This window comes from Ovis aries, chromosome 2 (assembly GCF_016772045.2).
Source record: "Ovis aries strain OAR_USU_Benz2616 breed Rambouillet chromosome 2, ARS-UI_Ramb_v3.0, whole genome shotgun sequence".
Taxonomy (NCBI): domain Eukaryota; kingdom Metazoa; phylum Chordata; class Mammalia; order Artiodactyla; family Bovidae; genus Ovis; species Ovis aries.
Genome location: NC_056055.1, coordinates 30,450,757 through 30,476,084, shown reverse-complemented (window position 1 = coordinate 30,476,084; position 25,328 = coordinate 30,450,757).

Sequence of the window (25,328 nt, the reverse complement as noted above, 5' to 3'; positions counted from 1 at the left end):
GCCCCCCCTCCTTCTTAAAGGCCCCTTTTAAACCTGTTTCCTTTCGGAAACATAGCTTTGGAAGGTGTCTGTCTACCGCATCCTCTGCTTCTCCAACAGCCCTAGGCGAACAGAAGAGGTGGCTGCTGCTGCTTGCGTGGAGGGTCGGCGGGCTGAGCAGTCCTGGGGCATTTGCGGCCTGGAAGGCAGTGGGGGGTTGAGGGAGGAGCCGGCTGGGGGTGGTGCTTTGCAGTGGCCGAAAGGCGGCAACAGACCCCCTCAGTCACGAGGAGGGCGAGGGGAGAAGTGAAGCACTGTCCACCCTGGTCTTCCTGTTCTGTCCTGCCCCTTGGCTTTCTCTGTAACAGGACTCTGACTTTACCAGGGCTGTTTGGCGGGGTTAGGCTGTCATGTTTCCATGTTTCCCAGTGGGTGCAGAAAGCAGGTCAGCCATGCTGAGCCGCTGCTCTGAGAGCAGCCCCACACCTCTCCCCACCGCTGTCTCCCCATGGGGCTAAGCCTCCTCCCACTCCCCTTCCCCCAGGTCCCTGGGCGCCGCTGGGCTCTCTCTTCCCAGCAGACCTGCTTGTCACCACAAGCATCTCAGTCATCCTGAGCACTGGCCCCGCTTGACTTCTCCAGCAGGCCCAGGCCACAAAGCCTTTTGTTTACAGACTTGTTATCCTCCCCACATTCCCACCAGCCCGTGGTCCAGGGAAAACACCCAGTACAAAAACACCCTGTTTGCATCTGGTAAATTTTCCACTAAAAAGTTCAGCACCCAGGTGAATGGGTTCTGGATCTGACCTTCTAAATACTGAGAAATAAAAGAGGGTGTTTTATGTGCGTTTGGCACTCACAGAAGGCAGCACCCTGTGGCGCCCAGCTCATGCCCCAACCAGCGTCACCATGCGCAGCCCGCCTACTCCGCTGGTTTTCCTTACCTTGATCTCAGTCACCTACCTTGTTGTCTGAGGAGAAGGACGAGCTATAGATTGCTCAGAGCTCAAGATGGTTTTTCAGATGACTTGGGCCAACTCCTAAAACTACCTTAAAAATGTACACAGGTTGGCCACCTAAGGAAAAGCCACTGATGGCATTTACCCCAACCTCAGCTGAATTCAAACCACTAAACGCTTGTGTTTTCTACAACTTTCCTAGTTTAACAGGACTGGATGAATGCCTCTGAAAAAATAACATTTCAAAATAATATTTTAAAAGCTAGCATTATTTGTTTTTCCCTCTGTAAAGGCTAGTCTATCGTCATTTCTCCATGGTGTGCTTCAGGAGAGGGGTGGCCGATGAATGGAAGGGATGCTGTTGCTGCTGCTAAGTCGCATCAGTCGTGTCCAACTCTGTGCGACCCCATAGACAGAAGCCCACAGGGCTGCTCTGTCCCAGGGATTCTCCAGGCAAGAACACTGGAGTGGGATGCCATTTCCTTCTCCAGTGCATGAAAGTGAATAGTGAAAGTGAAGTTGCTCAGTCGTGTCCGACTCTTAGCGACCCCATGGACTGTAGCCTACAAGGCTCCTCCACCCATGGGATTTCCCAGGCAAGAGTACTGGAGTGGGGTGCCATTGATGTGACATGGTAATTAGGAAGAGCACGGGGCATGAAGGAAGCAAAAATCCTGTGTTCAGATGTATTCAGCCACCTACCAGCACAGCCACAATCTTTCTGGGTCTCAGTTTCTTCTTCTGGAGAATAGGAAGAAGAATAGTTTCAGTTACCTTAAAAAATGATTTGATGAAAGATATGATGAATTAGATGGTGGCTCAGATGGTAAAGAATCTGCCTGCAGTTCAGCAGACCCAGCTTCAATCCCTGGGACAGGAAGATCCCCTGGAGAATGGAATGGCTACTCACTCTAGTATTCTTGCCTGGAGAATTCCATGGACTAGAGGAGCCTGGCAGGCTCCAATCCATAGGTTGCAAAAAGTCAGACATGACCGAGCAACTAAGACTTTCACTTTTTCAACTTACAAAATGATTTTATGAATCATCTGAGCTAATGTTTATAAAAGCATTTATGTACCATAAAGTGCTACACAAATGTGAGCTATTGGGCTTGAAAAAATAACTTGAAAGGGACTCCCCTAGTGGTCCAGTGGTTGAGAATTCTCCTTACAATGCAAGGGTCACAGGTTTGATCCCCAGTCAGGGAACTTAGATCCCACATGCCACAGAGCAGCTAAGCCCATGCACTGCAGGTACTGAAGCCTGTACACTCTGGAGATCGCATGCACCGCTAGAGAGTCCATGTGCTGCAACAAAGGATCCCACACGACACAATGGAGATCCTGCCTGCCACAAAACCTGCCACAACCAAATAAATAACAAGTATTTAAAAATAAATAAATAACTTGAAAGAAGTATTAAGAGTTTCTGGAAGCCTAGATATCCAAGATCTTGAGTCATTCTCAGATGGCAAATGGTGGTCTGCCCCATGATCTGTGCCATGTGCCCCAGTAGCTTTCTAAAGGGCTTGGTTTCGGGGGGAATTCTGCTTGCTGCAGATATGAAGAATAAAAGCTCCAGGAACTCCTTCTTCACTTACATGTTTCTTTGTCTTAAACCATCACAGTTAGCTCAATGGTTAAGGATGCATATGGCATTTGGGCAAGACTGAGGTAGCTTTGAGTTTGGCTCTGCCACTTAATTTGTCTAAGGCAAGTTATTTAGCTTCTCTAAGCCCAGTTTCCTCATGTAAAATGGGAATAACAATAACAGCAATAACATTGCTATTATTATTATAATACATGGCTTACAGAGTTCTTGTGAGATTAAAAGTGCATCAGATTGCCAACTAGTACACTATCTGGCACATTGATTAAATGAATGTGTGATGAGGATGGTGATTATTTTAAAGAATCTGAAGGAGAAAGCTTCCATTAACTGGTTCTTTTGCTTTGTGTGGTAGAACTTTCTATTGGTCATGCACTCATTCAACAAACATTTGCTGGAAACCTTCTATGAGACCAAGCATAACTTTTGGTTCAGTTTAATGAAGAGCTACCAGCCTGACCAAATACTACCAGTACTCTAGCACTGAGAACTCCTAATACAGTGCACAAAAGGGGAAGCTAAGACTTGGTGGAGGGTCCTGGAGGAGGGCCGCTTGGGAGCAGAGTTTTGGCATTTGGGGTAGGTTGCAAACATGGTCAAATGACCGGGAACAGTGTTGCATTTGGATAAGCATAGATAGCAATAGCAAACAGATGCAAATATAGTGGCTAAAACAAGATAGAAGCTTATTTCTCTCTTACTCAAGGGCTGGGTAGGCAATCCAGAACTGCAGGGGTGACCTGATGGCTTCAGGGAGCCAGGCTCCCTCCCTCTTGTTGTTCTGCCTTCTCCTAGGGTGTTAACCTGGTCCATTTGGCTCCCTGATATTATGATAGCTTCACATTCCAGCTAGCAGAAGGAAGAAAAGGGAAGGCAAAGCCGCTGCCTTTAAGAACATGACCTGGAAATTACACATATCCCTAGCATAACTTAGTCATGTGATCACAAATAGCAAGGGAGACTGGGGAATGTAGTCCTAATGCTAGGTTGCCATGAGACCAGCTAATATGTGGGGGTTCTATTACTACAAGAAGGAGAGGATAACAATACAGTAAACCACAAAGCAGATGAACATTTTTGCCAAATAAGGGAGAGTAGGTCATGAGAAGGCAAGAGCAATGGCTGCTGGCGGGGCGGGGGAGGGCGGCGGGGTGCAGGGTGGGGGAGGTGGGTAACTGAACCGCTGACCACTGAGGACCCTGTGGACTGTGTGGTTGTAAAGAAGACAGCGTGGGAGAAGGTGGAGCGTTAGTGCAGGCAGCTGCCGTATGATGAGCACACTGACCAAGTGGAATTCCAGAAGAAAGGATGATTTGAGACTTGCCCATCATCACTTAAATGCCTTTTCTGGGACAGCCTGATTCTGTTTGGGATTTTTCTCTACTACTTGAGTTATTTGCTTGTTCATTATGGAGTCATTTCACGACTTTTCACTTGAGTTTCTACTTTCTTATATGAGCTCTAGCCACTAATCACTACTGCCGTATATAACGGCATCAACAAGGAAAGAGATAGGATTAGACTAAGGACTTTCTAAAGTGGTTCAGATGCTATCTTACCTGGGATGAGAAGGATGGATGTGCTCTCTTTCATGATCTTCTCCAAATTTATGATCCTGAGAGGTTCAGTTGAGCTGCTGAAAACTCAGTCTAAGAAGTCAGACAGATTTGAACTTGTATTGAACAATGTAGGAAGGGCATATCAGTGTATACGATTTTAATTTTAAAGTACCCGTCTCCATCCTCATTTTTGACAGCACGATAGCGCCAAGCTAAAAGTGATCCTTATAAACATACACTTCTTGTGGCTTGGATTTTTGTGCCAAAGATACCTATGACAGTGCTGCCATTCTTTCAAGCTAAATGCATGTGAACACATGTTCTTACATTTTCATCTGTTTCTCTATGGAGAAGTCATGTACTGAACCAAATAGCACATTCAGAGCAGCATCTCATGACTTTAAAAGCTTCTGTCTATGAGCCACCAAACAGGCATCCGTGGTGGGTATTCTGTGCTCTCAGCTTAGAAACTTGGTTCCTCAACTCAGACATGGATGGTGTGCCCAGGGTACCCAGAGGGTTGCTAGAGACTTTGACACTTGGAGATAGAGAAACATGCTAAATGCATCTCTGCAAACTTCACTTGTATCTGCCAAGAAGCAATACAGCTCGTGGTATTCTAGGAGAATGTGGGCCTGTCATATTGATCCACAGGCACTGACTTTTCAAAAAATCGCCAGGAGCAACGGATGTGAAATCACCTGGGTTCTGGTCTTGTCACTCTGAAAACTGGTAGTTCATTGTAGCTCCAAGTGCCAGACCCTCGTCTGTTGGTGAGGATAAAGGGCTGGATATGATAGACCTGTAAACACATAAGTACGATATGCTGTGTGAATTGTAGATTGAAGTCTATAGGGCTCTAATCAAATTAGGGCACCAAAGGTAGGATTCGGTGCCCAAGAGCAAAGCTGTCTACATTCTGACATTTCAGGATACAAAAGAAAAAAGGCAGGCTCCTCTCACTCAAAAGTGAATCTGTCTATCAAAGCATGTACATGGCACTTGAAATTGATGCTGACGATGGAAACAGAACAAATTATAGAGATTGAGATGATAGAGGGACAAGAAAGAAGTGGAAAGACTTGGGGGTAGGTGGGCTTTTGACTTCATCTTACAAAGCAGGGAGACAAGAGATTTCATCTTTAATTGATGGAAAAAAAGAAATAATTGTGTTTAAAAATACAAATAATAAAAAAACCAAAATAACAATGTACCTTTATTGACTGGAAGAAGGAAGAAGTGGAAGAGGGCCTCAAGTGAGCTGAAGTCAATAGACAGAGTCTAAATGGATAAATAGAGAAAGAAAAATAGAAACATTATTCATAATTATAGTAGTTACCACTTAAAAGTGTACCTCCGGGGAGCTCAGCTGGGGCTGAGGAAGCATTAGAATGTATCACTTGCTTTTCATTATAAGCCTTTCTGTCTTTGATTTTTAAGTCTTGTCATGTTTATTAGAACTAGGTTAAGGAAATGGCAACCCACTCCAGTATTCTTGCCTGGAGAATCCCATGGACAGAGGAGCCTGGCAGGCTACTGTCCATGGGCTCGCAAGAGTTAGACATGACTGAGCAATTTTCACTTCAAGTGACAGAGTGTAAATGACAAGAAGGTTTATGCTAATGTGGCTCTGCTCCATGGAGTCTTCAGGCAGGACCATAGATTCATCCAACTCATGGCTCCATAATGCCATCCCCAGATGCAGTCCTTAGACTGATGGTCCATGCAGTGAAATGTAAGTAATGATGAATGAGAGGGCACATTGGGCGTAGAGACTACCTCTAGAGGTCCTGGAAACTGTCACATGACAGTTTGTATTATATTTTATTGATCAGAACTTAGCAGCATAGTTACTCCTAGCTGCAAAGGAGATTAGAAAACATAATCTTTGTGTTAAATTTTCATATGCATATTTTAAATTTCTATTACAATGAGAAAAGGGAATATGTTAATACACTGTGGGACATTTCGCTGACACATCTACACTTCCCTTGATATAAATAACAACAAAAATCATGAGCATTTAACCAAAAAAGCTTTATTTCCATTTTAAAATTCTGGAAATAAAAATATAAATAAAAATAGAATGGATTGATGAAAGGAGAGAGGAATGGGTAGATAGATTGATGTGTGATAAAGCAAAGAGAGCAGAATGATCATTCTGAAATCTAGGTAGTAGGTGTGTTCACCATATACATTTCAATTTCTCTATATATTTGAAATCTTTTATAACAAAATGTTGGGGAAAGTAGGGTTAGGGAATAAAAAAGACCAATTTTTTAAAAACTATTTTTGAAATTCACAATATGTCTGACCTGAGAATTTCATTTCTCCCATCCTTCCACTCAATTCCACAAGTTTTATACAGAACTCCTCTAATTCTTTATATCATAATTTATTGCCTCTTACCCCAACCCCTTTCTTCCCCAATCTGTCATTTCTTTACTTTCTGTTTTTCTCTAGGTCTGTGCCTTTCTCTTAATATATGGCTTCTGGTGTCTTGGGTTTGAATTGCCTGCTTGGGCCTCTTGCCATAGACTCTGGTCTGATCTAATTATAAATAAGAGATAGTCCTGGTCCCTCATGGACCAGCTCACTAGACTTACTACTGGGGTGGGTTCCCCAGGCACTTCCCTACCCTGGGGGATTGAACCCAGTATTTTGTTCAATGACTTGAAAAAATATCCTCCCCCCAAGTCTGTCTCCCACATTTTCTTCTTTTTTTATTTTGTGCCAATTTGCATATAGCAGTTATAGTATAGCTTAGAGAATGATGAAAGAAGACAGTTTAATTTCTAAGATGTATACTTTCTAGAACAATCAGCATAAGTGAGAACATGAGACTAAATCTCATGTAGGTCACAGTTGAGGTTGTGGTCACTCATTCATTCATTCAATAAATATTAAAGGCCTACTGTGAGCCAGACACCATATGACTCTGGTCAGTGATTCATCCTAAACACCAGTCATTTGGGAAACAGCTTCCAAACGAAAGCAGTAATAAGGCCTTGCTGTTACACCATCCTTGAGGTTGCACCACAGCTGACCTTTTAGAAGAGGCTGCCCGATCAGGAGTCATTTTGGTAATTCAGTAACGAGGCACCTTGGACGGGGGCCAGGAGGGCCTGCGCTGGAAGCCCTCTCCTCTGTGTGATTTACACTGAGAGCGGCTTACCATTACCACCTGCCCCGACCCACCGCACAAGCCCCACACGATTTGACCTTGCAGGTGTGTTTCATGCTTGGCAAAATCTGAAGCAAGTAAACTGCACAGACTTTCTCTCAGTGTGTCTTTCTTCTCAGATGGACGCATAAATAGCTCATTTATTTATTCCATGTCAACAATCGTCTTTTGCTTCTTCCTACTCTCTGTTATATGATGCGGATAACATGTCACTGCCCAGATGGGCTTTTCATTCTGTTGAGACTCACTTGCCCTGCTAATGTTTCCTTTATATTTGGCCTTTGAATGCATCAGTTATGAATATATTTAGTGTGAGGCCTTTGTGCAATGTTCTCTGCCTACTTCTTCATTTCTGTAGAATTTGGCAAGAAGTGAAGAAGATAGATAATAAGGAATGAAAGGGTCAAACAAAGCCAATTGTTCAGCTGCAAAACAAAACGTCCTGCAATCTCCTTTGCTAATTCAACCCGTTGGGAACAAAACATCTTAACTTGTTCATGTTGTTTTGACTTTCTGGATTATAGTGGGTAAAAGTGGTGAGTGCCCTCTGGCAAGCTTACTCCACATTTCTGTCCTCTGTCCAGCCTAAGTGGCAAAGTCCTCTTTCTGCCTAAAAATTTTATAATCAGGAAAACTTAATGTGAATCAGGATGGATCCATTCCCCTGCTGTCTCTTTGTAGTTAAAAAAAAAAAAAAAAAAGAACAGAATTAATTATCATCATCATAATTGTGGGCTTCCTTTGTGGCTAAGACAGTAAAGAATCTGCCTACAATCCCTGGGTCAGGAAGATCCCTGGGAAAGGGAATGGCTACCCACTCCAATATTCTTGCCTGGACAACTCCATGGACAGAGGAGTCTGAGGCCACAGTCCACGGGGTCTCAAAGAGTCAGACCCGACTGAGTGACTAACACACACAATAATAATTTCAGTTAATTTCCCCCCGGTTTCTTGAGAACTCATCTGTTTGGGAGCGCCAAGGGGATAACCCCTCCCTCATCCACCCAGAGTAAGAGAGCTGGGTTGTGGCCCTTCTGTTAATGCCTTTGGTACCAACCAGTGAGATATATGAGAAGGAGCCCCTTTAAATGCATGCAGGTGGCTTCTTGCCTCGGGTAACAAGTCTCATTGTCCCTTTGTGTCCTCACATTCAGTAAGCCTCTCGCAAAGCAATAAGTGACACTGTAGAAAAGGCAGGAGGACAAATAGGGATCGCTAAACAAAGAAAGTAGTTTGGGAGGAGAAAAAAGAGAAGAAAGAAAGAAAATCCCTTAAAACATCGTAAAAGCAGCCAAGTCTAAGCATGATCATATATATGAAAGAGACGTTCTTTCTCTTTCATTTCACCAGGTCAAGTTGAATTTACTTTGGGGCTTTTTTAAAAAAAGAGATTCTATGGCACAGATGGAGCTCCTCCAGAAACCAAGACAATGGGCACTTCCAATGACCCACTGAAAGGGATAATCCAATTCAAACAGACATTTCAGACTATATTTGCGTAATACAGGCTATGTAATAAAAGCAAGAAGAGTAGTAGTCAAACAATGCTTTGGGTGGAAAAGCACCTTTCTTCAAGGAGCTCACGGTGATTTATGTGTCGTTAATTCAGAGGCAAGCACCTTGTTCAGCTGACCAAACAAGCAGCAATGACTGCCCTTCTATGCAGGTGGGGAACCAAGGACCCAAGTGATGCCCTCAAGCACTTTGTCCTGAATGTGCAGGAGTGTTAAAGGCTAGGCTGATCTTGCTCAGTCTTCACACAAGCTGAGGGGGCCACAGCGTCACTGTCCAGCTGCTGGCCAGTGCCCCATGGAGGCCACCACCCCTGGCAGGAGCAGGTTAGGGTTAGACTCCGTTGCCCCTAATCATCCTCCATTTCTCAACTCCATATGCATACATGCATGCTCAGTCACTTCAGTCATATCCAACTCTTTGTGACCCTGTGGTGTGCAGCCCTCCAGGCTCCTCTGTCCATAGGATTCTCCAGGCAAGAATACTTGAGTGGGTTGCCATGCTCTCCTCCAGGGGAGCTTCCTGACCCTGGAATTGAACTCACGTCTCCTATGTTTCCTGCATTGCAAGCGGATTCTTTATCCATTAAGTCAGCTGGGAAGCCCTTCTCAACTCCACAGTTGCCACCAAATCTAGCTTTGTGACTTTACCTTGTTAACTAATCTCCTAAAATCCTGGTTTTTAAATTATTAAACTGGAGCAATGAGGCACACTTCTCAAGATGATTATAAGAAGTTGAAAAAAAATATGTAAAGCACATAGCATTGTGTCTCTCATATAGGAGATGCAAGGAAAATGTTGATTTTATATATTTTAAAAATTTTATTACTAGGTAGAACTGGTGCTCTGCTGCTTTGCAAATATCACACAAACTTCTCTTTGAGAGAAGTTTTAACAATTACCTTTAATGTAAGTTTAAGCTGATTTTACCTAATAAGGGAAAAATGTGATTATACCTTACTCCCTTAACACACGTGCACATGTACTAAGTCACTTCAGTTGTGTCCGACTCTGCGAGCCTATGGACTGCAGACTGCCAGGTTCCTCTGTCCATGGGATTCTCCAGGCAAGAATACTATAGTGGGTTACAACAATCCTCCAGGGGATCTTCCTGACCCAGGGATTGAACCCGCATCTCCTGCACCTCTTGCATTGCAGGCATATTCTTTACTGCTGAGCCACTATGGAAGCCCCCACACACATGTATAAACAGACATCAAATCTCTCCAAGGAGAGCTTGGTTACATCTTTTGCAATTTGTACTAAGTCCAACCATTAAAAAAGAAGATGTTCTATATAGCAATGCACAAATTTTAGCAGTCATGTGGTTACAACTTCATGAAGGAAGCTGGCAAGCCCAGGTTCACTTCTGAATAGAAAAGGTTTCAGCCTGAATCTCTCCCAACAACTGGCAGATCATCTTTCGAGGAAGCCAGTAGACTTGAAGATTAGTATAGGCTCTGGAGTCAGGCAGACTTGGGCATTAGCTCCTCCAATTTGGTGTTCTCACCTGTAAAATCAGGGCTGATAGTAATACCTGGCTCACAGCTCAGTGTAAGAATGGAATGAATGCAGGAGAAATGCTTAACACTGTTTCTGGGCACTACTTGGCAAATGGAAGGAAGCTGTAATAGTTCACAACCATTGTGCAAAAAGCGAGAAAATTTTGCAAATTGAGTACAGCTTAAAATTTCCTCTAAGCCTGATATTATAGCGCTTTTAGCCACCACTCTTGACTGTACACCATGATCAGGCTTCTTGAGGAAAGGAAACTTAAACAGCTAATTAGAGAGAAAAGAGAGACACCTGGACCATACATGGTAATCATGGGCGGATGGAACTGTTAGAACATTTTAAAACAGCTGCTGGAATTTGGGTTTCAGGGCTTCATCTTACTTTTTTTCTTTTTAACTTTGAAGAGTTTTGTGGGGACTGAAAACATTTCAGGATAAATGTCTACATGCAAGGCTTTTGGCAGAGACAGAAAAATTGTCATTCTGAATCCAGGTTTGATTTGGACAGGGAGCGACTTAAAAAAACATCAGGAAGACAGAAATTTATGAAAATTGTATTTACTCAAGGCTGAGGACAAGGTTTCTGTCTAGTCTAAAAGTGATGTCATGCAAATTAAGAAAGGAAATGCCGAGGGGATACATTGGACAGTGTTTCCCAAAGTGTGTTCCATAGAACCCAAGTCTCTTGTGATGATTGGTGACAAAGAAGTTCTGTGGTCAGATAAGTTTGGAAAACTGCATATTCACTCTGCCTCAGGAGATAAACTTTGCATATTTACATATAAAAGCTTTCAGAAGTCCCCATCTATGGGGTCGCACAGAGTCGGTGGAGACTGAAGTGAGCAGCAGCAGAGAAAGGAAATCTCTCACAGTGGACCCCATAAGTAGCGTCCAAATAGCTAATCCTCCTCTTTTTCTTTTTTGTCATCAGAACTGTGATTTTGTTCAAAAGATAATGGCCCAACCCCAGGGAATGAATCATCATATTTATATGACAACTACAGGACCTGTGATCTTCCTTGCCAGGTATGCACATGTAACTCAGTTCTTCTGATCAATGAAACTTCCTTTGGCGGCTCTTGAAATAAAAAAGAAATACAGGGAGAATGTGCTTTCTTTTTGACGTTTCCTTGCTTTCTGCTTGTGCGTGAGGTTGTGTGCATCCTGGAGCCATGATCGCCACTTTGTGACCGTGACGGGGGAGCCCTGGGAATACAGACCGGAGATGCCAGTCTAGTGCCCGTTACTGAAGAGCAACCGAGCTTAACCCAGAGCTGCCCATCAACATACTTGCAAATGTCAACAACTGTCCTCATGGTTTGAGCCTCTCCTGGTTGGGAACGGAATGCAGCTTACAGAAGCCACCTTTTCCTTTTGTTTACTCCAGCATTTCCCAGTGTGTGGCAGACTTCATTAGTAGCTTCTAAATAGCCCTTCCTCTTTTTTCCCTTAAGGTGCTCTGTTTATCCCAAGAGGAAGCATAACTGTGCAGCCATTTGACCACAGGGCCTGGTTTGTAGAACAGCTCTCTCCACTGCTCACCAGCAGTTCATACTCCATGGAGCACACTCCGGGAAATGCTAGCAGGAAGGGAGCAGGAGAGAGAAGCAGACAGCGGGTCCCAGACCTCACTCCGCTACTAATTCAGCCCTTTGTGTATCAGCTATACCATCTGGTCTCCATCACCCCTTCCCCTCCGTCTGCAGCTCTGAGCACTTAACATGCCTGAGCTCAGGCCCCGGGCATCACACCACACACTGGAGGCCCGGCAGTTGCCACCCACCTACCTTGCCATTCATTCCCAAGGTTGTAACTGTGTGTGCTCCTTACATAAGATGACAGCGGCACTGAAAATCCACTTAGGGATCAACTGATTCTTTTACATTTTCAAGTGTTCCTTCCCTTGTCCTCCCCATTGCCCTTCGGTGGGAGCCAGGGGCCCTTGGCCAGGGCCATTGGAACGGTGCTGGGCTCACCACGCTGGGGCTGCGCGTAGGGCTGGCGAGGCGTAATGTGACCCGAGCCTTAGAGCTGCGGGGGTCTCCGGTTCAGCCCGCTCCCAGGTCGGTAGTTACCCGGCCTGTGTGAAAATCCCACAGCAGAACTCGATAGCACAGCCGGTTTTAGGTTTCCCTGGCTGCCTCACGGCCAAGTGGGCTCAGCTGCCAGGCTGGGCTCCCGGGGGCGGGTGAGGTGGGGGTGCCTCTCCTCCAGGGTGGCTCCGGGGAAAGCTGACAGTCACTGCTGGCTGAGGCTGCGGGCTTAGGAAGCCGGCGTGGTGTATCAGCTGTGCCTTCAGCCGGCTCCAGAGGTTGAAGTTCTGTTGCCCGTTTTCCTACAAACACAGCCTCTTCACCCCACGGCAACCCCTGCTTCCGATCCAGAAAGCAGCATCAGCGAAATGATCCGGCGTTCTCTGCCCTGTCTTTATGTGCAAAGCGGGGAGAAGAGGGAGACAAAGCACCGTGAAAAGAGATTCGTTCCCCTCATTTTTTCTGTTATCCCAAAAACCCGAGGATTTTAGGGTTTCACTGCCCTGCTTCTTAGAGATGTGGAAACTGAGAATCCAAACGATTGAGAAGCCTGTCCGAGGACACAGGTGAGAAGCAACAGAGCTGAGGTTCTCGCTCAGGCCTGCCTGTTGGTGGCAGCTGCTCTAAACTCCTCTGGCATTGCCTCTCTTCGAGGACAGGCCTCTTTGGTAGGGAAAATCCCCCAGAGCTTGTACTAGGTTCGTGTGCAGCTTTCAGAGTTATGGAAGGACCGAGAGGTTTGTAAAGATGTTCATGTTTAAGTTGCTCAGCTGCTCCACAGTTGGGTTTGCAGAAGTTCTGCAGCTTTTCATCAGGTAAGGGGAGGGAGTGGGGTGGAAGAGACCGATTTTCTTGGAATGCCCACAGTGTAGGCAGTTAGGGCCCCTGGCTGGTCCAATCTGCCACCCTTGGACTACCTGGACTACCTGGAGGCAGATCACAGCTGCAAGGTGGCTTTCCATGCTGTGCCACAGGGCCTGGTGAACAAATGACATCATTGGCTGAGGCCATCCGTTTGGCACTTTCTCAGGAATGCTGGGATAATTATAAAAGCTGGCCAGAAGGAGGCAAGGGTGAGAGAGGACTCCCCTTTCAGAATCCTGTGTTGACAGCCATCTCTGACATCTAAGATGGGAACTGGCTTCTGCAGAAATTGTATTTTTAATATTAAAGGAAGAATCGGCAAGCTTGTGTGGGCCTAAATGAATTTCCAATGGATCAGCAGAAAAATCAACAAAAGGTTGTGTTTCTTGTTCTAATCCCTTCACTTATTCCCCCAAATGGTTGTCAGATGTTCAACCACACTGAAAGTCAAGGAAAGCCCACACCAGAGGCTAAACTTTTGGCTGCAGCGAGGTGTTTTAAAAACAGCAGTGTTACGTATGGTTCTGGAACCAGTTGAAAAGCCCTGAAGAAGAGCTTACCCTGTGTGCTTTCAGATGACTTGGGATAAGGCCAGAGGAAGGTAAAAGAAAAGGTCTGCTCATGGCTGGAATACAAAAAGTCAGTATGAAATCCCAGGTTCTTTAAGCAAAGCTTTTAGTCCAGAGACTTTTCTCTCTGCGTTGGAGAAGCACCGGTGTCCTTCGGAAGGAGTTTTGGAGTCTTTCCTCCGGAAGAAACCTTCTGATAAGAAGCGGATGTAAGACTCTTGATTGCTGATGCTCATCAAATTTCTGTTTGTAAATAGTCGCCCACTCATTTTCCATCCTGGATCAGTTGGTAGTGGTTTTATGGAGCACTGTGTTGAGAAGGCTTCTGAGGCCTTGTCTGGGCTCAGAAGGAGGAAGTGGGACGGTCAGTCACTGCCGCCTACCATGGGTCCCCACAGAGGAGAGAGGCAGCACATAGGCCAGACTGGGGACTTTTCATTTGAATTCTCTTCCGAGGTAAGTGGCTAATTTAGTCTTTCATATTTCCTCTTCCCACCTTGCTCTTCCGCAGAAGGTACTGGGTGTGTGGGAATGGAGGCAGCAGCAGCTGTGACCTTGTGGCTGAGGGGAGGAGTCTCAGGTCAGGAGCTGCCCTGCGATTCTGGTGCTGCCGTCTGCATCAGGCTGTGTCATCTGGCCCTCGAGCTCCTCAAGCTGCCATCCTGGAGTTCTGTGGGCTCACCTATAGCTTCTTCTCCTGCCTGGGTTGAGACTCCATGGGCCCCCTTGACTGGGTCTCTTCTCAACTTCCGCTGGTGATCCAGACTCTTCTGAACTTCAGCCTCGTCTTCCATCTGGCCCCTGGCTAGGATGCCTGGCTTGCCGTCTCTGAGGCAGTGTTACTGCCTCAGTTAGGATTATAGAGCTTCAAGTAACAACACAGAACTGTAATTCATACTGCTTGGAGCAATAAGAAAATGCATAATCTTACATCATGAGAGGAAAGGTAGGCTGGACTTCCGGTACATGGTACTCACAAAGTAACAGCTTTTTCCCCTTTCTCTGCTCTTCATCTAGAAGCTGTTCCACACCCTCAGACCCTGTCACATGGCTCTCAGTGGCAGTTAGTATGGCTTACTTTCTCACTAATGGCTAGAGACAACCATAACCTCTTCCCATGCAAAGATGGTAAGTTCCAGGCTTTCATTCTGGTGGGCTTTTCCTGTGGCTTTACTTCCTTAGGGCAATGCAAAGTGGTCTTCCCTACACTGTGGAAGAGACTGTATACTCTCAGCCCACCAGGTGTAGCCCCTGCTGTTGGAGCTATAAATTCATTGGTTTATTATTCCTCTAATATTATTACTTCTCATCTGCAAACTGAGGATGATAATGGTATCTAACTCATGAGATTGCTATGAGGATATGATGAGGTAATTTATATAAAGCTGCTTAGTATAGCTCCTAGCATATGGAAATGTTCAATAAATGTTAGCTTTTTCTTTCAGCTCTTTTGTTAATTTTTCCTTTTGGCAAAAATAAATATCAGCATTCTGAAATAAGTTTTAGAAAGATGATGTTCCAAAGTAGAATCAATTTGTCTCATTTTGAAATGATAATTTATCAGTAAGTGTATTGATGTTTCATGAGACTATATCATGATTCTAATCTTTGAAGAACATGTACAACAGTTTCACAAGCTTGCTAGGTTCTTGATTCTTCCTTGAGCCAGTTTCTATGAAGAAAATCCACTGGAGCCACAGACGCCAAGGTTGATTTACAACTAAAGGTATGAGGGTGTTCACCAAAGGGAAGAATAATGTCCACCACACAGGACTCTGTTGCCATCCTGCTGGCTTTTTTGTTCATACTGTCTGTTTCCTCCACAAAAACTTGTGTCTCCTACGTGTGGACCCACCTACCACTCAACCATGACTTACCATCTCTAACTCCATTCTGTTGGCTTCTTAGAAAAATGGGGTAACCGGCTGTCCCCATGTTGCTGGGTCTTTCCTGGATTTAGTACTGAAAAATCCCACGTCCTAGACCTCCTCAATCTCAGATAAACCTGGTGGGTTCGTAGCACTATAGATAAACCACCTCCATTTGCTAACCTAAGAAGTAGCTTCTAGGAATCCTAGAAAATAAAAGTTTCTCCATCCCATCTTAAAAAGAAGTTTGGAGGGTTTCTGAAAACTATGAAAAACTACTAAAGGATTTTGAAGTAGCTAAAACATAATGAAAACTGCATTTTAGAGAGATCTCGGCAAGTCAAAACCACAATGAGATATCCTTTTACATCCACTAGGATGGATGGCCATAATCAAAAGACAGAGAATAACAAATGTTGACAAGGATGTGGAGAAATTGAAATTCTTATTTACCCCTGGGCTACTATAGAAAATAGTCTGGAAGTTCCTCAAAAAGTCAAGCAGAGATCCATACAATCCAGCAATTCCACTCCTAAGTACTTATCCCAACGAATTGAAAACAGGTGTTCAAACAAAAACTTGTATCAACATTTTTAACAGCACTATTCACAATAGCCAAAAGGTAGAAACAACCCTAGTGTCCATTGACTGATGAATATTTATGGAAAAATGTGGTATAACCATATGATAAAATATTGTTGTTGTTCAGTCAACCAGTCATGTCCGAGTCTTTGCAACCCCATGGGCTGCAATGTATCAATGAACTATTATTCAGAGATAAAAATAAATAAACCTATTTTATGGTGCACTGACCAGGCTACAATCTGGGTAAACCTTGAAAACACGCTAAGTGAAAGAAGCTAGTCACCAAGGACTGCATGTTATATGGTTCCATTTATATTAAATATAAGCAAACTTATGGGCTTCCTAGGTGGTTCAGTGGGTAGAGAATCCACCTGCAATGCAGGAGATGCAGGTGACTCAGGTTCAGTCCCAGGGTTGGGAAGATTCCCTGGAGGACGGCATGGCTACCCATTCCAGTATTCTTGCCTGGACAGAGGCAAGGATATGGACGCAGGAGGCTGGTGGGCTACAGTCCACAGGGTCACAGTGTCTGACATGACTGAAGCGACTGAGAATGCATGCATGCAAACAAATGTATAGACATACAATGTATGTTAGTGGTTACCTTGGGCTTGGGGAGATGCAAGCATTTGTGGGGGAGTGATCCTAAAGAAGATCAGTCCTGGGTGTTCATTGGAAGGACTGATGTTGAAGCTGAAACTCCAATACTTTGGCCACCTGATGTGAAGAGCTGACTCATTGGAAAAGACCCTGATGCTGAGAAAGATTGAGGGCAGGAGGAGAAGGGGATGACAGAGGGTGAGATGGTTGAATGGCATCACTGACTCAATGGACATGAGTTTGAGTGGATTCCAGGAGTGGGTGTTGGACAGGGAGGCCTGGCATGCTGTGATTCATGGGTTCGCAAAGAGTCAGACACGACTGAGCAACTGAACTGACTGACTTACTGAACTGATGACTAAGGGGTGCAGGGTATCTTTTGGTATAATGAAAATGTTCTAAAATTTATTGTGATGATAGTTGCACTCAAAGCCATTGAATGGTTTACTTTATTTAAGAGAATTTTATGGTTTGTGAATTATATCTCAGTAAAGCTATAAAGAGAAATACCTCTGACAATGTGTGCAGAATGAATTTCGTGGAGATAGGGTTGGAAGCAAGAAACACAATTAGAGGCCTCTAGTAAAAATCCAGGTAAAATGTCATAAAGACGAATCACAATAGTGGCTGGGCAGTGAGAGAGAAGAGCTAGTTTTGTGGGCTAATGAGAGCCCTGTTCTATAGAACTTAGGATTCAGGTCAGTTCAATTCAGTCACTCAGTCATGTTCGACTCTTTGCAACCCCATGAACCACAGCATGCCAGGCCTCTCTGTCCATCACCAACTCCCGGAGTCCACACAAACCCATGTCCATCGGGTAGGTGATGCTATCCGACCATATCATCCTCTGTCGTCCCCTCTCCTCCTGCCCTCAGTCTTTCCCAACATCAGGGTCTTTTCAAATAAGTCAGCTCTTCACATCAGGTGGTCAAAGTATTGGGATTTCAGCTTCAAGATCAGTGCTTCCAATGAACGCCCAGGACTGATCTCCTTTAGGATGGACTGGTTGGATCTCCTTGCAGTCCAAGGGACCTTCAAGAGTCTTCTCCAACACCACAGTTCAAAAGCATCAATTCTTCAGCACTCAGCTTTCATTATAGTCCAACACTCACATCCATACATCACCACTGGAAAAACCATAGCCTTGCCTAGATGGACCTTTCTTGGCAAAGTAATGTCTCTGTTTTTCAATATGCTATCTAGGTTGGTCATCACTTTCCTTCCAAGGAGTAAGCGTCTTTTAATTTCATGGCTGCAATCACCATCTGCAGTGATTTTGGAGCCCCCAAAATAAAAAGTCTGACACTGTTTCCATGTTTCTCCATCTATTTCCCATGAAGTGATGGGACCAGATGCCATGATCTTCATTTTCTGAATGTTGAGCTTTAAGCCAACTTTTTCACTCTCCTCTTTCACTTTCATCAAGAGGCTCTTTAGTTCTCCTTTCTGCCATAAGGGTGGTGTCATCTGCATCTCTGAGGTTATTGATATTTCTCCCGGTGATATTGATTCCAGCTTGTGCTTCATCCAGCCCATCATTTCTCATGATCACAATCATGATGGTGTGATCACTCACCTAGAGCCAAACATCCTGGAATGTGAAGTCAAGTGGACCTTAGGAAGCATCACTACGAACAAAGCTAATGGAGGTGATGGAATTCCAGTTGAGCTATTTCAAATCTTAAAAGATGATGCTATTAAAGTACTGCACTCAATATGCCTGCAAATTTGGAAAACTCAGCAGTGGCTGCAGGACTGGAAAAGGTCCGTTTTCATTCCAGTCACAAAGAAAGGCAATGCCAAAGAATGCTCAAACTACCGCACAATTGTTCTCATCTCACACGCTAGTAAAGTAATGCTCAAAATTCTCCAAGCCAGGCTTCAGCAATACGTGAACCGTGAACTTCCAGATGTTCAAGCTGGTTTTAGAAAAGGCAGAGGAACCAGAGATGAAATTGCCAACATCTGCTGGATCATGGAAAAAGCAAGAGAGTTCCAGAAAAACATCTATTTCTGCTTTATTGACTATGCCAAAGCCTTTGACTGTGTGGATCACAATAAACTGTGGAAAATTCTTCAAGAGATGGGAATACCAGACCACCTGACCTGCTTCTTGAGAAACCTGTATGCAGGTCAGGAAGCAACAGTTAGAACTGGACATGGGACAACAGACTGGTTCTAAATAGGAAAAGGAGTGCATCAAGGCTGTATATTGTCACCCTGCTTATTTAACTTCTATGCAGAGAAACACTGGGCTGGAGAAAGCACAAGCTGGAATCAAGATTGCCAGGAGATATATCAATAACCTCAGATATGCAGATGACACCACCCTTAGGCAGAAAGTGAAGAAGAACTGAAGAACTTAAAATTGGTTGGCATCTAAAGCTGGGGAGATGAAGGGGATTTCATCATTGAGCCTCTCATGATGCCATTCCCCAAGATGAGACAATTCAGGAAGAGAAGTCTTAGAAGGTAAAAATGTTGAGTTCCTATTTGGACTGGTCCATTGGAACATGGTTGATTTCAGGAGTCCTTGAGTCATCCAACTGACATACCATCTGTGCCACTGTTTATAGATATCTAGAAAAGGGAAGGCACTGTAGGCTGGTTAAACTTGGGATGGATGGTATTATCTAGAGCTATAATGTCCATGATATAGCTGCCAGTCATGAGAGACTATTAAGTTTAATAAGTTAAAATTAAATTTTCAAGGACTTCCCTGGTGGCTCAGATGGTAAAATGTCAGTCTACAATGTGGGAGACCCGGGTTCAATCCCTGGGTCAGGAAGATCTCCTGGAGAAGGAAATGGCAACCCACTCCAGTATTCTTGCCTGGAAAATCCCATGGATGAAAGAGCCTGGTAAGCTACAGTCCCTGAGGTCGCAAAGAGTTGGACACTATTGAGTGACTTCACTTCAAAGTTTCAAATTCAGACAATCAGTTGCACTATCCACATTTCATGTATAGCCAGAGACTATCATTTTGGACAGCACACATACAGAACATTTCCATCATTGCAGAAATTCCTTTGGGACAGTGCTGATAAGGGAATATTGTTCAGTGAAAAGAAAACTTTATTAGTAAGAAGATCATCCAAGGTCTTGGGAAGAGGGGAGTAGTGGGGCCAGACTCCAAAACTGACAAGGAGTTAGGAACTAGAGCTGATGAGCGTAGGCAGTCTTTTAAAGAAATTTTACTATGTAAATAAATGTGAGCGTAACATCGTATCTGACACATACTAAGCATGTAATAAATAGCTGAATCTGAAGAGCCCCTGAGAAGGTGGCTTGTGTTTCAGTGCTTCATGTGGGCTTGGAGACCTTGTTGAATACCACCTGAGAGCTGTCATTTGGCAGGATAGCCATAAGTAGCCATGCAGGCCCACACCTTACTTGTTTCTCTAATGTAGCTTGGGCACAGGGAGAGTCTAATTCATGAAACCTTCATGTGTGGGTCTGGTTGACCAGATTTTTTCCCCCTGCCATCTTGGGCAGCAATAAAATGAAAGGAATTCCGCTAATTTTTTGACTTGAAATGGAAAGGAATACCTCACTGTTGGGAAGATGAAAAGTTATTATTTCTTTTTATTTTCCCCTTATACTAAAGAAATAATTTTCATGTTTTATTTCACATTACAAAAGAAATACCTTTTTATGCAAAATAAATTAGGAAACTCATATAAGCAAAAAACAAATAAATTAAAATTATCCATGATATATATTTGTGGATTTTAGCTCCAAAAAAGAAACCCTGACTTAATAAATATCGTTATTTCCTAACATAACAAGAAGTCCAGGATAGGGTAGGTTTCAGGGCTAGTTTATTCAGTGACCCATTGATGTCATTAAAAATCCAGATTCCTTGGGAATTTCCCAGGTGGTCCAGTGGCTAACACTTTACTCTCCCAATGCAAGGGGCCCAGATTTGATCCCTGGGCAAGAAACTAGATCCCACATGCCGCAGCTAAGGGTTTGCAAGCCACAAGTAATACCCGGTGCAGCCAAATAAATAATAAACCATTTTAAAGGACATACCTTAAAAAAAATCCCAATTCCTTCATTATGTTGTTTGCTTGAAACTAACAGTATGTTAAATGTTAATTTTACCTCATTTTTTTTTAAAGGAATCCAGATTCTTTTTCTCTCTATGATCTGCCATCTTCAGTGTGGATTTATCATCAATCTTATGGCAAGATGATGGCAACAGTAGCTCAGGGTATCATGTTCAGACATAAGTACCTGGAAAGAAAGGAAACAGTCTTCCTCATCTCTTTTGAAAATGAGAAAACTTCTTGTAAAGTTTCTTATTGGATTCCTCCACAAACCCTCTTTGCCAGAACTGAGGGACAATCTCATTCCTTAATCACTACTTACAAGGGGCACAGCATTCCTTTCTGAGCCTTTGAAGCTGTGGGGGTGGTTAGTTGTCCCTGAGACACATAAATAAATGGAACTCAGGGAGATATTTTTCAAAAGCAGCAAGCTATTCTGAAGAAAAATAGGGGAAATGAATAATGGGGAGGCAATCAACATTATCCATTGTTAGTAATCTGTAGATTTAACCTTCATTAACATTTTGCTAAATATTATGTGTGTGTGTGATAACACTTTATTCTGTGATAATGTGTTTTTCCCTCCTCAACAATACATCATGAATATCCTTCCATGACATAAATAATTTTCTATAGCATCATTTTAATGGCCATAGATATTTTATTTTTTTAAGGATATGGCATAAAATATTTACCAAAGATAAATTTAAAATAAATATTCCTGAGTCTGATGCAGAAATTTAAATTCCTATCTGCTGTAGGTTATAATGGTATTAAAAAGTTAAGGTCTTGCTTTTTTGAAGGTAAGTAATAAATCAGACATATTCAAAAGCAGAGACGTTACTTTGCCAACAAAGGTCCATCTAGTCAAGGCTATGGTTTTTCCTGTGGTCATGTATGGATGTGAGAGTTGGACTGTGAAGAAAGCTGAGTGCTGAAGAATTAATGCTTTTGAACTGTGGCATTGGAGAAGACTCTTGAGAGTCCCTTGGACTGCAAGGAGATTCAACCAGTCCATTCTAAAGGAGATCAGTCCTGGGATCTCTTTAGAAGAAATGATGCTAAAGCTGAAACTCCAGTACTTTGGCCACCTCATGCAAAGAGTTCACTCATTGGAAAAGACTCTGATGCTGGGAGGGATTGGGGGCAGGAGGAGAAGGGGACGACAGAGGATGAGATGGCTGGATGGTATCACCGACTCGATGGACGTGAGTCTGAGTGAACTCTGGGAGTTGGTGATGGACGGGGAGGCCTGGCATGCTGCAATTCATGGGGTCTCAAAGAGTCGGACACGACTGAGCGACTGAACTGAACTGAACTGAATAAATCAGAAGCCCCACAGTGGCAGTGCTAGTGGTGAGGAACCCACGGGTTAGATTCCTGGGTCAGGAAGGAGGAGGGCATGGCAACCCGCTCCAGTATTCTTGCCTGGAGAATCCCATGGACAGAGGAGCCTCATGGGCTACACGATCCATAGGGTCACAAAGAGTCAGACAGGACTGAAGCAACTAAGCATGCACACTCAATAAATCAGGAAGGAAATTTATGTTGACATTTATTTTAATAAATTATGTTTTAAATTAAAACATGACTGTCTTAGCTCCCTAACAAAAACTCCTAGAGTAACCTTCCTCACACCTCAAATATGTCCTTGATGTGTGGTTTACCAGATTTCTTTAATAATGTGGTAAAGATAACAAATATTTGTCATTTCTGATAGGTTTAGGCCCTCATATGTAAGTAAGCTGGAAGACTAAGACACTTACTTTACATTTCTTATGGATATTAATAATATTTCAGTGGCAAGACAAACTAGCTTATCTTTCTTAGAAGAATTTGTTCTTAGAGAAATTACTTCTCCCATATGGATTACCTGAAAAACAGCAAGAAAAGCCATGCTGTCACAGGTTAAATAAAATTAGGAGTAAATCATTGCTTTTTCAGACTAATGATGTATTTTCTTCTATTTAAAAGATATTTTAGAAAAAGAACGGAGAGCCCCAATTTTGTCCACTTAATGAGTCTACAAACATCTTAGGGAAGATGCCAGATAAATCAGGTAGTCTGCTAGTTTTTCACATTTCACATTACAATGAATTTATACTGTTTCCTTTAAGGTTTGCATTTAGTGAGACATCCCATTCCTAAAAGTCTTGCCAACTAGTTCCTGCTTTTGAACTTGGTTAGGTGAGGATACCAACATATCTCCTGCTGGTGCTTTTTTCTCTATCCCAAACTTTTATTTGAGCTAAATTTCCTACCCACAGACTGTTTCATATGCAAAAATTCACTGCTAGTTTAGCGTATTGCTTGTTAAGTATATGGCCAACCCTTGATCATTCAGAAACTTAAAATCCAGCCAGTGTTTCTTTCAAAGTTTGTTCATGTTTGGTTAGCAATTCCAGCTCAGGAAGAGTAAGGCATATTTTGTACAGTAGAAAAGGAAAGGACCAACCATCCAAAATATCAATTATATCTTTAGTCTATAATATTATAAACACCAGAAAAAATAATGCAGTCAGCATTACTTAATTTCAGTACTTATATAGTTTTTGTAGCTCGCCAGAAAAATTGTTATGCAAATTTACCTCTCTCATCTTTATTCCCCTTCCCCAGTAAAAACACTGTAAATTGTTAAAAGTCTTCTGGTGACTTGTCATATTTGGCACCAGTTTAATTGGTTTTGGCAACTGTATTAGTGACTCATAGGAGAATACTTTTGGTCTCTTTACTAACAGATGCCTAGGCTAAAAGCAATGACAACAATGTCACGTGGCCCTAAAATCGCAGGAATTTGCCGCTGATGGTCCAGTAAAAACAAAATTATATGAAAAAAGAGTCAGAAGATAAGACTTAAAATGTACATTGTTATAAATGTTTAGTCAGAAAAAGATCATATCTTTTTTCATTTATTTAAATGACATGTTGAAATGGGAATATGCATGAGGCATTTTAGGAACCACTAACATTTTGAACCCAATGTGTTTGTAATCATATTTAACTTGAACCAGTGTTCTCATTTCTTGTTCAGGGAAGTGTCTCAATCACCAGAAAATTCAGGTGACATCCTATTCATGCTTTGCTTCTCTAAAAAAATTCCTTTTGGAACATGGATGTGTTATATTTGTGGGTTCTTAAAATTATTATCATTTCCCCACGTATCTTCTGATTTGATGGTCATTATAATTATATGAGAGGTACTGTCTTTGAAACACAACAATATTTAGGCAACAAGTATGCCTTGTTTGAATGCCTGTTTGTCTGCCACAAACTCTGCCAAGTACTGGAGAAAGAACTCTGAATAAGTTCCTAGCCTCAATGAACTCACCAGTCTAAAATCAGAAGAAGCAAAAAAAAAAAAAAAAAATCACTTGTGCTTATTAAAAGCTAGCATAAGTCCCATATGCTATGCTAGTGTTGTAGAGACAAGATTCCTTGATGTGGGAGATTCCCAGATTCCTCTCTATTCCAGACCCAAGGAGAACTGTGGTCTTTTTCAGCTTTGCCTCCTATAGGGAGATTCTGTGTTTGACAACCCTGGTTATGGATTTTGTGCTTCAGAATCCAAGAGGATAGATAGAGACAGGACTTCCCTGGCAGTCCAGTGGTTAAGAGTGCCTATGCTTCCACTGCAGAGGGCACAGGTTTGATCCCTTAAAAAAAAAAAGAAGATGCTAATGTAGGCTGAGTGAGGGGCTCAGCTGAAAATCATTAAAGAGAGAGAGAGAATAGGCAGAGAGAGATTGAAAAGGTGTAAGGAAAAAGAGGGCAATTATTTTTTATAAGATTAGTTCTTTGGCTTTACCATTATTAAAAAATCCTCATGGTGAGGAAAGAAGAAAAGACATTTAAGAAGGAAGTTGAGAGACTAAGTCATTACATATAAAATCAGATAAATGAGTTGCAGAGGGCCACTTAGCTCCAATCAAAAAACATGGCCATGACCAATTTCCTTTGATCTAGGATCCAGGCCCATGCCTCCAATCCCAGAAACCAGAAAGGAGTCTTTTTCTCTTCATCCAAGCTCTTGCTCATCTGTGACCCAGACAGGCAGTCACAGTAAACAATGATGCGTTTCCCAGAGTTTGGAACAATACCAGATGTAGGCATCAGCATAACGTCAATAAATCCTCCAAACTGATATATAGATTCTGCACAACCCTTATCAGAATCCCAGTTGGCTTTTTTGTAGACATTGACAAACTGATCTTAAAAAGCATCTGGAAGTAAAAATTCCTGTGGGAATAAATTCTATTTATGTGAAATATCCAGAATAGGAAAATCTATACAGAAAGTCGTTTACTGGTTAGCCAGGGCTAATGACAAGATTGGCAGGTGATAGTTGAAAGATAAGGAATTGATGAAAATGTTCTGAAGACCACTGTGGTGATGAGTGTGCAGCTCTGGAAGTATACTAAAATCCATTGAATTGGGCAGTTAC